This window comes from Semicossyphus pulcher, unplaced genomic scaffold, assembly GCF_022749685.1.
Source record: "Semicossyphus pulcher isolate SPU_LCO1_2020_fin unplaced genomic scaffold, fSemPul1.0.p SCAF_12, whole genome shotgun sequence".
In the NCBI taxonomy this organism is placed as follows: domain Eukaryota; kingdom Metazoa; phylum Chordata; class Actinopteri; order Labriformes; family Labridae; genus Semicossyphus; species Semicossyphus pulcher.
In genome coordinates this window covers 17,746,788-17,761,173 of record NW_027211626.1, presented here as the reverse complement: position 1 = coordinate 17,761,173, position 14,386 = coordinate 17,746,788, and positions in this window count along the sequence as shown.

Genomic DNA, 14,386 nt, shown 5'->3' with positions numbered 1-14,386 from the left:
GGTGATCATTGCATCATTATGTGCATACTTTTGTACCGATATTGTGCACTACATTATTGTGTTTTTTTCTGATATAATCCTGACTCTTATATACAAGTCCATCAAGATATCACACAACCCAACATATCACGCTTTAGTCCCTAATGACATCTGGCTATCTTGCCTCCACCAGAATAGACTCTGAGGCTTTTTCCACCAAGTATTTAATTCTTTACTGAAAGCTTTCTGAATGACTGAATAATTCTGAAACTCCAAAAATAGTTTGACTGAGAGTTCGTGAGACGTGGAAGTTCTGATTATACCCGCTTTTTATATCTCCTTCGGTTTAAATCAGCCTTTGCAATCAAGCCATCAGTCACGCCATTTTTAAATTCCCTTCCTCTTCCCCTCCCTCGGCCCACCACCTGTCACTCTTAGCATGCATCACGCATTTACAAACGCACACACACGTTCACACAGAAGATGAGAGACACATAAACTCATTCCACACAAAGACCCCCCACTCTGCTCCCACCCCCCCACCCCAGACAAGAACCCCACATTTCGACTTCAAAATGCTTTTTTGTGGAGCTGTCACAGAGTCATCACCGCCTGGTTTAGTCAGATAAAGAGAAGTAGATTGAGAGAGGAGGGGAAATTGACACAGAGAATGAGCGAGAGTGAAAGAGTGCGACAGAGAGAGATGTCACCCACGCTCCCTTGCTCTTTCTGAACAAGTCGCACGGTACCGACTGACTGACACTGCTCCCACGTTCAACTTTAAAAAAACAGACGTTAGACTTTCTGCCTCTTTTCACTTGTTAAAAGGCTTTCAGGGTCTTTGTAGACTTTGGTAAAAGGCGGCAGAAAAGCAGAGGTGTATGCAGCTTCCCAGTGGAGAAAGAAACAGGAATTCAGGTGTCTAGGGTGCCAATGCTCAACTGAAGTCAAGTCTTGTCAGCGCTGAACCGTGTGAACTGCGCCAGTTTGAACAGTTACCTTCGGTAGTGAATTTGAGTTAAACAATAGGAAAAAGTCTAATGTCAGAGAGAAGTTCAGTGTTCTTATTAACTTTATCTGCCTACTTTTTACACTTGTACAAATCCATCTATGTGTATATTGAAGGCTACATTATTAATAGACCACAGTGCCGCTTAATGGAGAAAGACAAAGAAACAGCTTCTGAACGAGGTTTAAAATTTAATCCAATACTTTCCGCTTGGTGGATTTTAAATGACTAGCCTTTAAACTACTGATCTGTAAAATGAGGATTTATCACAAAGCATTGTGCTTCCTCCGTTCCCTCAGGAGAAAACTCTCTGTCGGACTCTTAATTGGGCAAATGTTCCTATCTAACACCCGTAACAGCTGGTGATGATGGTGGTCTCCAGGAACCTGAGTGATTCACATTTTACTGCTTCTCTTTTTTTTTTGTTTTCAAGGACTACAGGAGAAATTGGTCATCATGGTAATGGTGTTCATCTCTCACAGACGTAATGAGGTAGACCTTTGCTTATTTATCTAACATCTACCACTGAGGGGCAGCAGCAGAAGAAGAAGAAGAAGAAACCCTGACACGGTATTGCTTTAAAAAGTCAATATGGCTGATGTGTTCCAAAAGAGACACCTATTTATCCATCCAAACAACACAGCAATGTGAGCAACTATATTTACTATATTTACTCTCCTGTTAACATGCCGAGTGAAGCTTTCTATACCAGCTGGTTGCTAACTTTGTCTGCAGTTTAGTGCAACACATCACACGCTAAGTTTTTTAGCTTGTTTCTATCACTGCCCTGAACTATACAGTACATGTGCTGTGATCTGTTAACATGTAAGTTAACAATAAATCTCTTATTTGTCAATACAATCCAATTTGTCACCTATTTTGAGCGCCCCCTGTTGACTGACTGCAGTATAGGCCTGCCTGCTCCATGTTAACAGATTGGACATGTGTCAAATTTTACATGGTTTCTGTCATTAAAGTTAGTTCTTATGCTTGTTTACGCCCACGTGTTGATGACAAGTGATTTAATTTGATAAAAAATGATGATCGACAGCTCTGTTGACAAAATCGGCTCCTGCAGCCGATCTGTTCTGGATTAGCAGAGTAGAGGAGGAACGGCGAGAGGAGACGTAACTAAAACAATCACTACAGTCATTGAAGTTTCCATATCTGTGAACATCTGCTTCAGACCAACACAAGAAGTTGTTCTGCTGTGCCGGACCTTAGCTGGGGGGGTTTTTCGGTAATTTAAGCTCCTGTGAAGAACGTTCAGTTTGTGTTGATTTTGGCGCCCCCTGTGGACAAAGCTGTACCTCTTGTCTCTTTGCTGATTTTGTCCTGTTCATGCTTAAGTGGTGGTTTTTAACTAAAAAATCTCATCCTGCTTTCTTTATCAGTCGTATGTATCACTCACTTTACATTTTTCCCCCTGGAAAATGTAAACGAAGGCAGCGTGCAGGTAATTGCTTTGTCTGACATTTAACCCTCGCAAGCAGTTAAAGGCATTAAAAATAACTATAGACATAATAAGTCATGTCGCTGATGGTCTGGTTTACTTTTGTAGCTCATATAGAGTAATCAGAATTAATTTCAGTCTGTTTCATAACCAGCAAAAAACTTGTCACAGGAGCTGTGTTTTTTGGTTAGCAGAAGTGGCTACCTGCCGATCTCTACTGCGCAGCTCCAAATTACGTCAGCAGTGCAAAATGGCAGCGCCCGCCTCGGGATTGTTTTGGCTTTAATTTTGTACAATGAAAGTGCATGGAGATGCGTCGTCCATGTTTTTATACATTGCTTGAGACTAGCACCATGTTTGAGTCATTGAAATGTCTTTATTAATAATAAACTATTTCATTAAACTGTCCCTCACATAATATGTTGACATAATACGATATTGTAATGTTATGACAGATCACGTACATGTACAGGGATAAAATATTTAATGTGGGTTGTGCGGTGTGTGTTTTGTGCTCCTGGGTGAATGCAGCCTTTATGATGAGCAGCAGCAGTGTTTAAGATTCAGCACATCTCTCAGACTGTCTCCCACACACGTTATATATGAGCGTTTCGCACTGAAAACCTGGTTTTAGCCATCAGCCAGCCACTCAGTCATCCACATTTTCATCCATCATACACGTGGTGCACTAAACTGAAAACCTGCTTTTAGAGGTCAGACGAGCACACACACACACACACACACACAGAGGGAAAGAGGGACAGACAGAGGTACACACACGTTCTTGGTAAAAAAGCAGAGAACACTTAAAAAAACACCGCTTTCAAAAGTCAGCAAATCCATCACAAATGTGTTTAAGAGGCATGTTAATTACTCCGGTGTGTAAAATTTTAACAAGCAGCTTAACCCAGCTCAGCGCCTGATTTATTAAGACCACTTATGTAAATCAAGTCGGTTGCTATTTTCCTATTAGAGCACTTGAGGCACAATACAGTGTGAGAAGTGAATGCAGTCCAAGAGCCGGGTGAGAATGGGAGCTGTTATACAGCAGCACACAGGAGACAGGAGAATTGTGATCACACATTTTTTTTATTATTGCATCTTTGGCTTTGGCTGATTCTGAGCTCTTTAAGGCATTTAAAATATCACCAGTGATTCATCATCATCATCATCATCATCAAGTGCCGGGGAAGGGTACACTGTGACCTGTAAATATAAATCAGCCATGACTTTCTCAAGGTGAGAAGTAAGGATGTTCATCCTCTCAATGTTAAATACCCCAGGCTCTGGTTGATTAAACTAATGGGAGTTATCCATTTCAGCATTCTCCAACATTACCCGTCAAACTCCATTTTTTGTTAGGTCTAAGGTGCCCATAGTTTTACAAAAAAACGTTTTTCCACCACCTGAAACAAAATACTTATGGTTCCCCAACTTTTAAGACTATAGTGCCACTATGTACCACATAAGTACCACATCCCACTTCAGATACAATGTAACAATTAAAATAATAACAATGATAAGCCCCTCTAAGATTGCTCCTCCCTTGATTCTTTAATGTCCAATCCTATGTTAGCAACCGTAACTAGGCACGGGGGGCCTGTCAAGCTTTCATCCATGTTGGACATGGATTAAAAATTGTGGAAGACCGCACTTGCAGGTTAGCACGTTAGCAAACAAAGACGGTTGAATATTAATTATAATCATAATCGAGATCCAGTGTTTGGATCAAGCCCACGATATTCGAGCAATTTTGTTAGCAATGAGCTAAAACATATTAGATAATGAAAGTTATAGGGAGTCATAACTTAAGATTAGCTTAAAATAAAACAACATGTTGACCTACCCTGCTGCGCAATAACATTGTTGTTCCTGTATGTGATTGTCATGGGGTGCCTGACGCTTGCATTGGGACCGGTGAGCTTTTGCCTCGTTTTTGTCCTGTTCCATCCAAATTATATTCTGGATGTAGCTTTCAAATGCGTATTGTCGTCCTTTCTGTCAACCTCTCTCTGATATTTGGGATCTACTTTTCCAGAACTTCGCTATTATTTCCCTTGGAACATCTCTCACTGTTATAGTTGAAAACGCCGGTGCGAAAGCTTGACAGGCGTAGCAACAGTAACCAAGGGGGGGCGGGACTTTGCGAAGGGTAGGTGAATCGTGAGTTACCAAATGCTTTTACATCCATATCATAATAAGCAGTTAGTATACACATGCTACATGGTACATAAGCTCTGATGCCCCATTTATTCTCAAAGCTATAAATGCTAAATGATGGCTGTGTACTGTTAGCTTGTGCTATATTAGTGAGGACCTTAACTACCTCCGCCGATGCTCAACAACCGCTACATAAAACAGATCATCAGCAGGCTGCCCTACACTTCGGAGAGCTGGCCAATCAGAAGAAAGGCTTGTAGTGCCGGGGTTTCTTAAAGGGACAGAGCTGACTGAGGAGTTTCAGGCAGATGCTATATGAGGGCCTGCACCCGCCCCTTTAAGTATCGATTTTGGATCCAAACCAATTTAAACACTTACAGTTACAAAGTAGCTTTAAGTTACAGAATTGGGCCAACTGGCTGTCAAGGAAGACTGTTGTGTAAACTATGCAACAGTTTGGGAACCAATGGGTTAGAAGATCTGTGCATTTCGTACCTTAACCTTTAATATTAGTGGCAGAAATGTTGCAGCATTAAAGATGACTCATCTATAGCTTTAAAAGCCATAAATCAACAGCCAAACCTTTAAAATCAAAGCAACGTTAATCCACCCACTGAGTTGTTTTGTCATTAAGCGTCAACAGCACTTAAAACATGGTCCAAAATCGAAGGACTAAATGAAGCCATTAGGTTAACACAGTGATAGCAACAGCACCAGTTATACACAGCACAAAGTGGTCCTTTCAAAAGTCTTTTAACAAGCAGTGACCTCCCCTCCGTGTCTGAGAAGTTTGAGCTACAAGTCAGCTAAAGCGAAGTTTGAAAGCTCACTGCTTGCCTTGTTTTTGTACACAGAGATCTAAACAGTCGACCCCTCAGTTGCCTCCATGCTTGGATTTTATAGATTTGCATTTAACAGTCAGTCACCTATGGATTCACCCACTAAACATGAGAGCTCTACACTGAAATCCACCCAACTGCTCAGTCTGCACACACTCAATTGTCTCCTCTGTCTGCTGCCCACACACACACACTGTAATATATAGACAATGACAATAAAACTCCAAGCTGGAGAGCTGAATTTTAACCCGTGCCAGTTTTTTTTTGCATTCCTGGCCTCTGATTATCTGCCCACCATCCAGGGAGTGGGCCCATGGCGAATATATTCCCTTCTCACAATGCATGAAGTAGCTTTATGGCCTATTACTAAATCCACAAAGTGTAGACTAACACTACCCTTTCCTTAGCCTCGTATCTGGTAAAGCCATTTAAAACGTAGCAGTAGGGGGCCGTATTAAGCCCAAGGCAGAGTGTAATGGTGGCCCGGGGTTAATGGGAAAGGAAGCCCTGGACTTACACAAAGAGTAATGTGAAGACCATAGGTGGTCTATCCGTCTGACATCCTTTTTACAATGAACTCTGATCTAATGTCGCGTCCTGCGAGGTTTAATATGCAGAACATCACCTCAGCCTGCGAAGGCCGTCGCCACACAATCACTTATTGTAGACGGCAGACAGTTATTCTTCCACATTGTTCACTTCTTCACATCGATAGCCATCTCTATGGTAGCATTCTGTGCTTGCATCCCCGGAACAGCTTATGCATACAACACTTGTCCATATATGATTGATTAAATCAGACATGTCTGCAGAGTTTTGAAAAAGAAATGATTATTGAGAAAATGTATGTTCATGTTCATTCATTCACACCTTCTTCAGTCTTTTCTGGTGTTCTTCTGTCTTGTCTTAAATTAATCCACTCTAGCTTTTATCTTTTTTTAGTGTTGTTACCTCAACTCATTCCTCTCACATACATTGAACTGACATGTCCATCTCTTTCAGTTCTTTCACCTCAACTAACAGTCTCTACACACCTGTTATCTATAATCAGCCAATCAGTATCCTGACATTCAACACCTCCCTGCGCACCTGTCTCCAATTCTCTAATCAGTCTCACTCGATATAGTCTCTTCCCACTGTTTGGTTACCGGATCATACTTATTATTCTGCTTTGGATGTATAGCTTTGTGTTTGGCCTTTTTTGATTTATGTTTGTGGCTATACTCTGGACCTGCCTGCCTGCTTTGTTTCTTGTTACCATTTCTGCTTCCAGCCTGTCGACCAAACCTGCCTGTACGTCAGGTTCACAATAAATTGCACCATTCTGCTTAAAACCATCTGCGCTTGAGTACCTTCCTGCCTCCATTTCAGACCAGGAAATAGTAGTAATTGTAATATTGTAATTGTAGATTTCTCAGTAAATCATCCCAAACTGTCTTTGGAATCAGTCCATTTCTTGTAATGTGAAATGTCCTCATGCACGTAAAAAACAACCAGTTGGGGAAAGGAAGTAAGACTCTGTTTATCAAGCTGCATGACATTGTCACAGAATAAATCTTTCTTTCTTTTCAGTTTTGTGTTTTACACAGATTTTACACCCTAATCTTATCTGATCTTCACAAATAAAAACAATATTAGACTGATTCTGATGTACAGTAAAATAGAAACTACTCTCACTGATTACTAAATCGATAGCTGTGTCCCAATTCAGGGGCTGCATCCTTCGAAGGACGTATTCGGACGTATGAGGCAGATTGGGTCACAGCAGCACGTTTAAGGCTGACTCATTTCGAAGGCCACCTCATATGTAGCCGACAAATGTGTCCTCCTTTTCTCGGGCCATGATGGATCCATCGGGTGCATCCTTCCCGGCCCAATGTATCCAGATTCATTGCGCGTCAATTCAAACAAGATGGCGGACTCTCAAGCGGCCGAGGAATGCACGTTTAAATGTAAATGTCGAATAGCTAGCGATACAAATGTCAACACGACTCGGTCAAATCCTAGTATGTGTGCTTTTGTGGGCAATGTGTTATAAGGACTGTCCTTATGAGGCTAATGACAACGTGTTTGAAAGCAGGTGCGCGCTGCAGACGTAGGTGAGGACAGTGGACAAGCAGCGGAGGAGCAGCCCCGCCTACTCCCCGAACAAAGTATCCAGAGCCGTAAGGACAGAGAGTCGCGTCAGTGGAGGTCCAATATGCTCCATGATCCGCCATTATGATGTCGCAACTCTCTCTCTCTCTACGTCTCTGAAATTACCGTCACTCACTCACTCAGTTACTCAGTCAGTCACATACAGACCCGTGTGTAGGGCAGACCCCGACATGACACAAATTATCTCTGAAATAATAGGTTAAGATACGTGATGTTGCTAGGCGACAGGAGCCACGTTTAGTGACGCAAGGTTAAGGGCGGGAACAGCTGGTGACGCAAACAGGAAATCCTACGTAGAGCAGACTGTCTCATGTAAGCAGCCTACACAGGCTACGAATGACTCATCCTCCTTAGACCGCATCAAAGAGTACTACTCAGAGACAGTTTGCCCTGTCGAACCTTTAACCATACCCATGTGATGTCACTGTGTCGTGGAGGGTCGAAAACAAGCATTTAAGTGGGCATTAAAGGAGCGCTGTGTGGGATTTAGCAGCATCTAGCAATCAGGTTGCACATTGCAACCAACTGAGAACCCTGCCCTTACCCCTGTGCCCAAGCATGGGAGTAGGAGAACCTACAATGGAGGTATTACACTAAAACACTAATGGAGATATTATATCCATTTCTACCAATCAGTCTCTCCCTCAATCTTACACAGTGGACGTTTAAAAGAAGAAATTGTGACACATAATGATCTTAAATGTTCTCTGACTTTTTGCTACATTTTAAGCCTCTGTCCCAAAAGACTCATTATACGCACAATCTTGGCTAGACAGCCCAAACCAGATCAAAGAGAGCATGAGTCACCCAAACTGCCACCTTAAAAAGCCAGCCAGTTCCTTATTTCATCACCTTTTTCCAGTCTGTCAATCAACCATCCAAGCCGCTCATATGCCACACTAATGTCCTAAATTTTGAAGGTCTGTTATCAGCGAGGACACGCAGAGTTAATCACATTAATTAATCTGACAGGCTTTATCAAAGACATTATGAGCGCAGAAGAATAGATGGGAGGAGAGGGAGGAGGAACAGAATGAAGGGGAGAAGATAGGCGACGAGGCAGGGAGGAGAGAGGCGAGGATGACAGGTTTATAAATTCGTCATCACAAGGAGGAGAGGGACGGAGAGGACGAGGAGGAGAGGAAATTAAAGAAGGACAAAGGAGGAGAGGAGACAGATGTTATGACTATAGACGTGAATAGGGTTACTTTGTGGTTAATCCGCTATAATTCTGCCCCATTTCACAGGCGGACACTTTCCATAGGAGCTCATTATAGGCTTATGAATCTGCAGGGGTCATTTCTACAACGCCTGCCTTGGTGTACTGTATGTGTAATTTCAGAACTATTTGAAGCATTTTGTACATAAAAAGGATTTCATGAGGTGAAAGAAATACCATATTAAAGCAATGACCCTGCTCAGAATCAGCTGCTTGTGCTGTTTGATAGCTCATCAGTTCAACAATTATAGGATTGATAAAGAGGAAGTAAGAAGAACCACAGGAAACGACCAACCTCTGAGGAAGGAATTATGTCATTATATAGCATTCTGTGAGGAACACTTATTGTCCTTAAAAATAACAGGGTTCTGACCCAAAGACGAGCAGTTTGACAATTTAATACAACACAACATTTTGCCCGATTTTCCTGCGGCGTGAGGTTAAGAGTGATTTAACATCCCCCGATTTGCTTGACAGAACCTTGTGACTGCACCGATTTCAAAATGTAAATAATAATAACACATACAATCTGACATCCCGTTTTGTAGGAGGAACCCCCAAGGACAGTTGAGCATACACTCTGTTGATTGTCACATGGAAGTCCGCCATGTTTGTTTTCTCTAAAGTCGCGTTTGACCGCGAGACGTTTTGCGAGATTTCCAGTTTTGAGAGACGAGACTCTGGTTGTTGGTGATGGAATCTATTAGTGTGTGGTGTTCTGCTTGGGTCACATCATTGCTCTCTACACACTATAGGAACAAATCAATCTATCAATATTTGTCGTCATGTGTGGGGTCTCACACATTTTCAACATCTGATAAGATTTTTAAAATCTTTTAGCGTGGGCCAGCCTTAAGGTGCACATCTTATTGGACAAAGTTTTTGATACACCTGTGATTTCCTGCTTTGAATACCCAAACTGTCCACAGTAAAAAAGCCCAAATTCCACTTTTGCGAAGCCTCAATTTGCATTATTGTGATCAAGAGAGCTGTGGTCAATTACTTTTTCATTAACTATTATAATATTTTGTTTTTCACTAACTATCATAATAGTTAATATTATAAAAACAAAATACTATGCAACAGCTTCTCAAACCACAAAAAAGATTCATCTTGTGATCATGTTTTTCTTATCAATAGATATGTAGAAACATGTCAAGGTAAAAGAAACACCTTTAAATCATTGTCTATTGATAAGAAAAACATATATATTCTCAAACCACCGTCTAAAAATATAGCGATGGTAAATGGACTGTACTTATGTATAGTGCTTTTCTGGTCTTCGACCACTCTTACACCCTTTTACACTCACATTCACACACTGATGGCAGAGGCTACTATCCCAATCTCCAATCAGGTACTATGCCCATTCAAACAGCAAAGGCTATGCCTTCCGGAGCAATTTGGGGTTCAGTGTCTTCAGTGCCTGATGACACAGTCTGGGACTGAACCCACCCAACCTTCCCATTGAGAGACGCTGAGCCACAGTAGCCCACTGTGCAGTGTTTGAAGAGCCAATGGCACCGCCTGCTTTAACCTTGTGCTGCACAGCTAGCATAAAAAAAGTTGTGGAAACTTGATAAAACAAATGGGGATGACAAAAAGAGACGCATAAGTCCAGTAAATAGGCAGAAAGAATGAGCAAAACACACTGTTGTCAGATTATATTTCTTTTTTCCCCCTACAGTTTTCTGTTTACTGTGTATGGGGCTGCGTAGGTCTTCTCTTACGAGGGAAGTTTCATGTTCAAGGACACTCACAGACAGATTGATATCACATAAATGAAATCTCTTCACTTTCTTCTATGAGCCTGTCACTGTGGCCAGTCTGTCAGTCAGTATCAGCAGGTAACACTGGGGTCACATGCATGAACAATGCCATTACAGCCTCGGCTTAAACACAGTATTAATGAGCAGACGTCATTATGTCGTTACACAAGGGGTCATCATAATGAGGACAAAACGGGGTCAGTGGGGTGTCATGGTACACGTGGCATGAGAGGGTGTCGAAATAATGGGGACATAATGGCGGGGTGTCACAACGAGGTGTCTACATACCGAGGTGTCCCTAATAACCTGCTCTGAGTGTTTACCCCAATTAGACATAAGAGGGACAGACAGGAGGGAGAGAGAGGGAGGGAGGGGAGGCATATGTGTGGGGAGGAGGTGCAGAGAGGCAGAGTGAAAAAAGGAAGATGAGGAGAAAGAGAGATTGAAGGGGCAGGGTGCAGTGATTAGAAAGTGATGGCCTGTGTAGAGCCTGCATGTGTGTGTGTGTGTGTGCGCGCTTGCAGGTCTTTGAATTAATGAGAATCTCAGATGAGAGGAGAGGGGGTCATCATGACCTGCATGCAAATGACACACACATGCACACAAGTAAAAACCTGCCCTCATATGTGCACATACTTTGACACAGGATGCAGATACACACTCAGAGCAAATGCAAGGGAAACACACCCACACACACCCACACACACACACACACGCACTGTCTTGTCTGCAGGCATGGAATACATCAATGTGCCACGGTGTGAGTGGCATCGGGTGACACAGCTGCTCTGCCTGCTGTCCTACATGACACATTGTCATTCATATGTGGCTGTCGGTAATATGTGAAGAGCTGTAGTCTGCCTCTCATCACTCAGGAGTCAGACAGTCAGCGCAACAAACAGCCCACAAACAATCTCCGAGGAAAGGTTTACTTCAAGTCTTCCTTACTGGAGGAATTTCAAGACTCGTGTGAAAAATAACCACCACTGGAAGAATAAGGAAAAGATGCTAGGACTAGATGCCTAGTATTGTATAGGACCCTTTTAACTGCCGAAACAGCCCTGACCCGTCGAGGCATGGACTCCTCTAGACCTCTGAAGTTGTGCTGAGGTATCTGGCAACAAGACCTCCATTCCTGAACCATTTTTTTGCAGTGTGGCAGGGCGCATTATCCTGCTGAAAGAGGCCACTTCCCTTATGGAATACTGTTCCCATGAAGGGGTGTACTTGGTCTGCAACGATGTTGAGGTAAGTGGTACGTGTCAAAGTAACATCCACATGAATGGCAGAACCCAAGGTTTACCAGCATCACACTGCCTCCGCCAGCTTGCCTTCTTCCCACAGTGCATCCTGGTTCCTTGTCTTCCCCAGGTATGCAATGCACACGTACGCGGCCATCCACATGATGTAAAAGAAAACATGATTCATCAGACCAGGCCACCTCACGTGCCCATTGTAGGCTCTTTGGGCGATGGACATGGGTCAGCATGGATACCCTGACCGGTCTGCGGCTACGCAGCCCCATACACAGTAAACTGTGATGCTCTGTGTGTTCTGACACCTTTCTATCAGAACTAGCAATAACTTTTTCAGCAGTTTGAGCTGCAGTAGCTCTTCTGTTGGATCGGACCACACGGGCCAGCGTCAATGAGCCTAGGCTGCCCATGACCCTGTCGCCGGTTCACCAGTTTTTGTTCCTTGGACCACTTTTGGTAGGTACTGACCACTGCAGACCGGGAACACCCCACAAGAGCTGCAGTTTTGGAGATGCTCTGATTCAGTTGTCTTGCCATCATAATTTGGCCCTTGTCAAAGTTGCTCACATCCTTAAGCTTGCCCATTTTTCCTGCTTCAAACACATCAACATTGAGGACTAAGGGTTTACTTGCTGCCAAACATATCCCACCCACTGACAGAGGCCATTGTCACGAGATAATCAATGTTATTCACTCGACCTGTCAGTAATATTATGGCTGATTGGTGTATATATAGGATATATATATATAAAGGAAAAAAGAAAGGCCACCAGACAAATTCAAGCATCATGAAAGATCCTGATAATAACAAAGCGACGGCTCTGAAAAACATGTCCTTTCAACCGTGTTTCCTGAATAAGAAGACCTAAACAATGTATTATCTTCTTGCCTCTGTTTCAGTATTTCTTGGGGGGGACCAGGCTTTTATGAGATTTCAGATATCAAAGGGATCCAGGGTAAGAAACTCTCTAATACTTATAATGTTGTCAAATGACCAGCGATAACAATCCCGCATACTGTAGTCCCTTTGAGCTGCTCCTCATTGGTGTTTTGTATTATCTCTCCTCGACACTGCTTTTGATGTGTACCTTATCCTGCTGCACGAACAAAATACACACACACAAGAAGGCCCGCAAGTTATTTCCGTTCTGCTGATAATACGGCAGATCGAGCTGAATAATCCTCTTCAGAAGACACTATTTTAAAGCCTTGTGCTAACGCTTCATCTAACACAGGCAGGAACTCGTGAACACCTGTTGCTAACCAACTGCCACTGGTTGCTTTCGCCCAGGACTCTAAACTACATTTCCTCTCTCCTCCTAAAGGGTCAATGACTCAAAATGTTACCCATAGAATCTGTGGAAAGACATGATGAATGAAATGTGGTTTAACCAGTAGTATATCTGAAACCGCAACACATCCCTTGCCAGTATTGTGGTAGAACAGCGACCCCCTTTTTCCTACTTATCGATGCAGTTTGAGTTTCTGTGATAGCAATCTTTTAATCCCCGTCTGGGTTTAACAGTATTGCCACTCTTACCTTTCTAATTTGAGTGAAGAAATTGCTTGGGGAAGAGTAGAAGAACTCTAAGAGGTGCTGAAAATAACAGGTTGTCAAGTGGTGTATGTACTAATTTACATAAGCAAAGACATAGAGCAACACTATCATCCCACTGGAGTTGTTCTTTTCTGGCCACAGCTGCAGGAGCAAGTCAGATAAAAAAAAATGGTTGATGTTTGATGTAATAGATGCGCCCTGACTGGTCCGTTTGAGTGGGATGCGGCCTCTAGATTGGCCAAACTGATGACATTTGTCTAATTAAACCCCACGGAACAGCTACCTGCTTTCCTCCATCTCTGCAACTTCCTGCCCCCATCTGACCTTTGTTCAAATATCAGTTGAGGAAGCCTTGTACTTCGCAGAATCTCAATCAACTCCCCTTATCCTGTTTTATTTTGTTAGCTAGATATGCTATGTGCTAGCTAGGGATAGACCGATTATCGGCCGGGCCGATATTCGGCATTTTGACGCATATCGGCATCTGCCTTTTCTTTTTTTTTTTTTATCCGACGGCCTGATAAGAGATCAATTTAAAACTGGGTTATTTTGGCTCTGATGCATATGCTTAAAGGCATTTGAACAAAGTTAAGTGTTGGAGTTTGTATTATTCAAAATTTTAACGCCAATATTTTCACTTTTACTGCAAATGAATATCGGCTTCAAATATCGGTTATCGGCCTCCTTGACTACTAATAATCGGTATCGGCCCTGAAAAAAACATATCGGTCTATCTCTAGTGCTAGCCTCATCTACGTCTAATAGAAAACCAGATGAAGATGGTAAAAGATGATTATGGGGGAGCTTTACAAGCCATACCCTCACAGCGTGGAAGGTTTTTTCCACTCCCAAAACAAAGAAACATGACATCACCGGTTGAATTCACCTGGGTGCCACAGTGTGTACAGTTTGTATCATATCTGGATGCAATACAATATAGCTTCTTATAGCCAACAGAAAGGAAGAAAATATGACACATAAACAGGA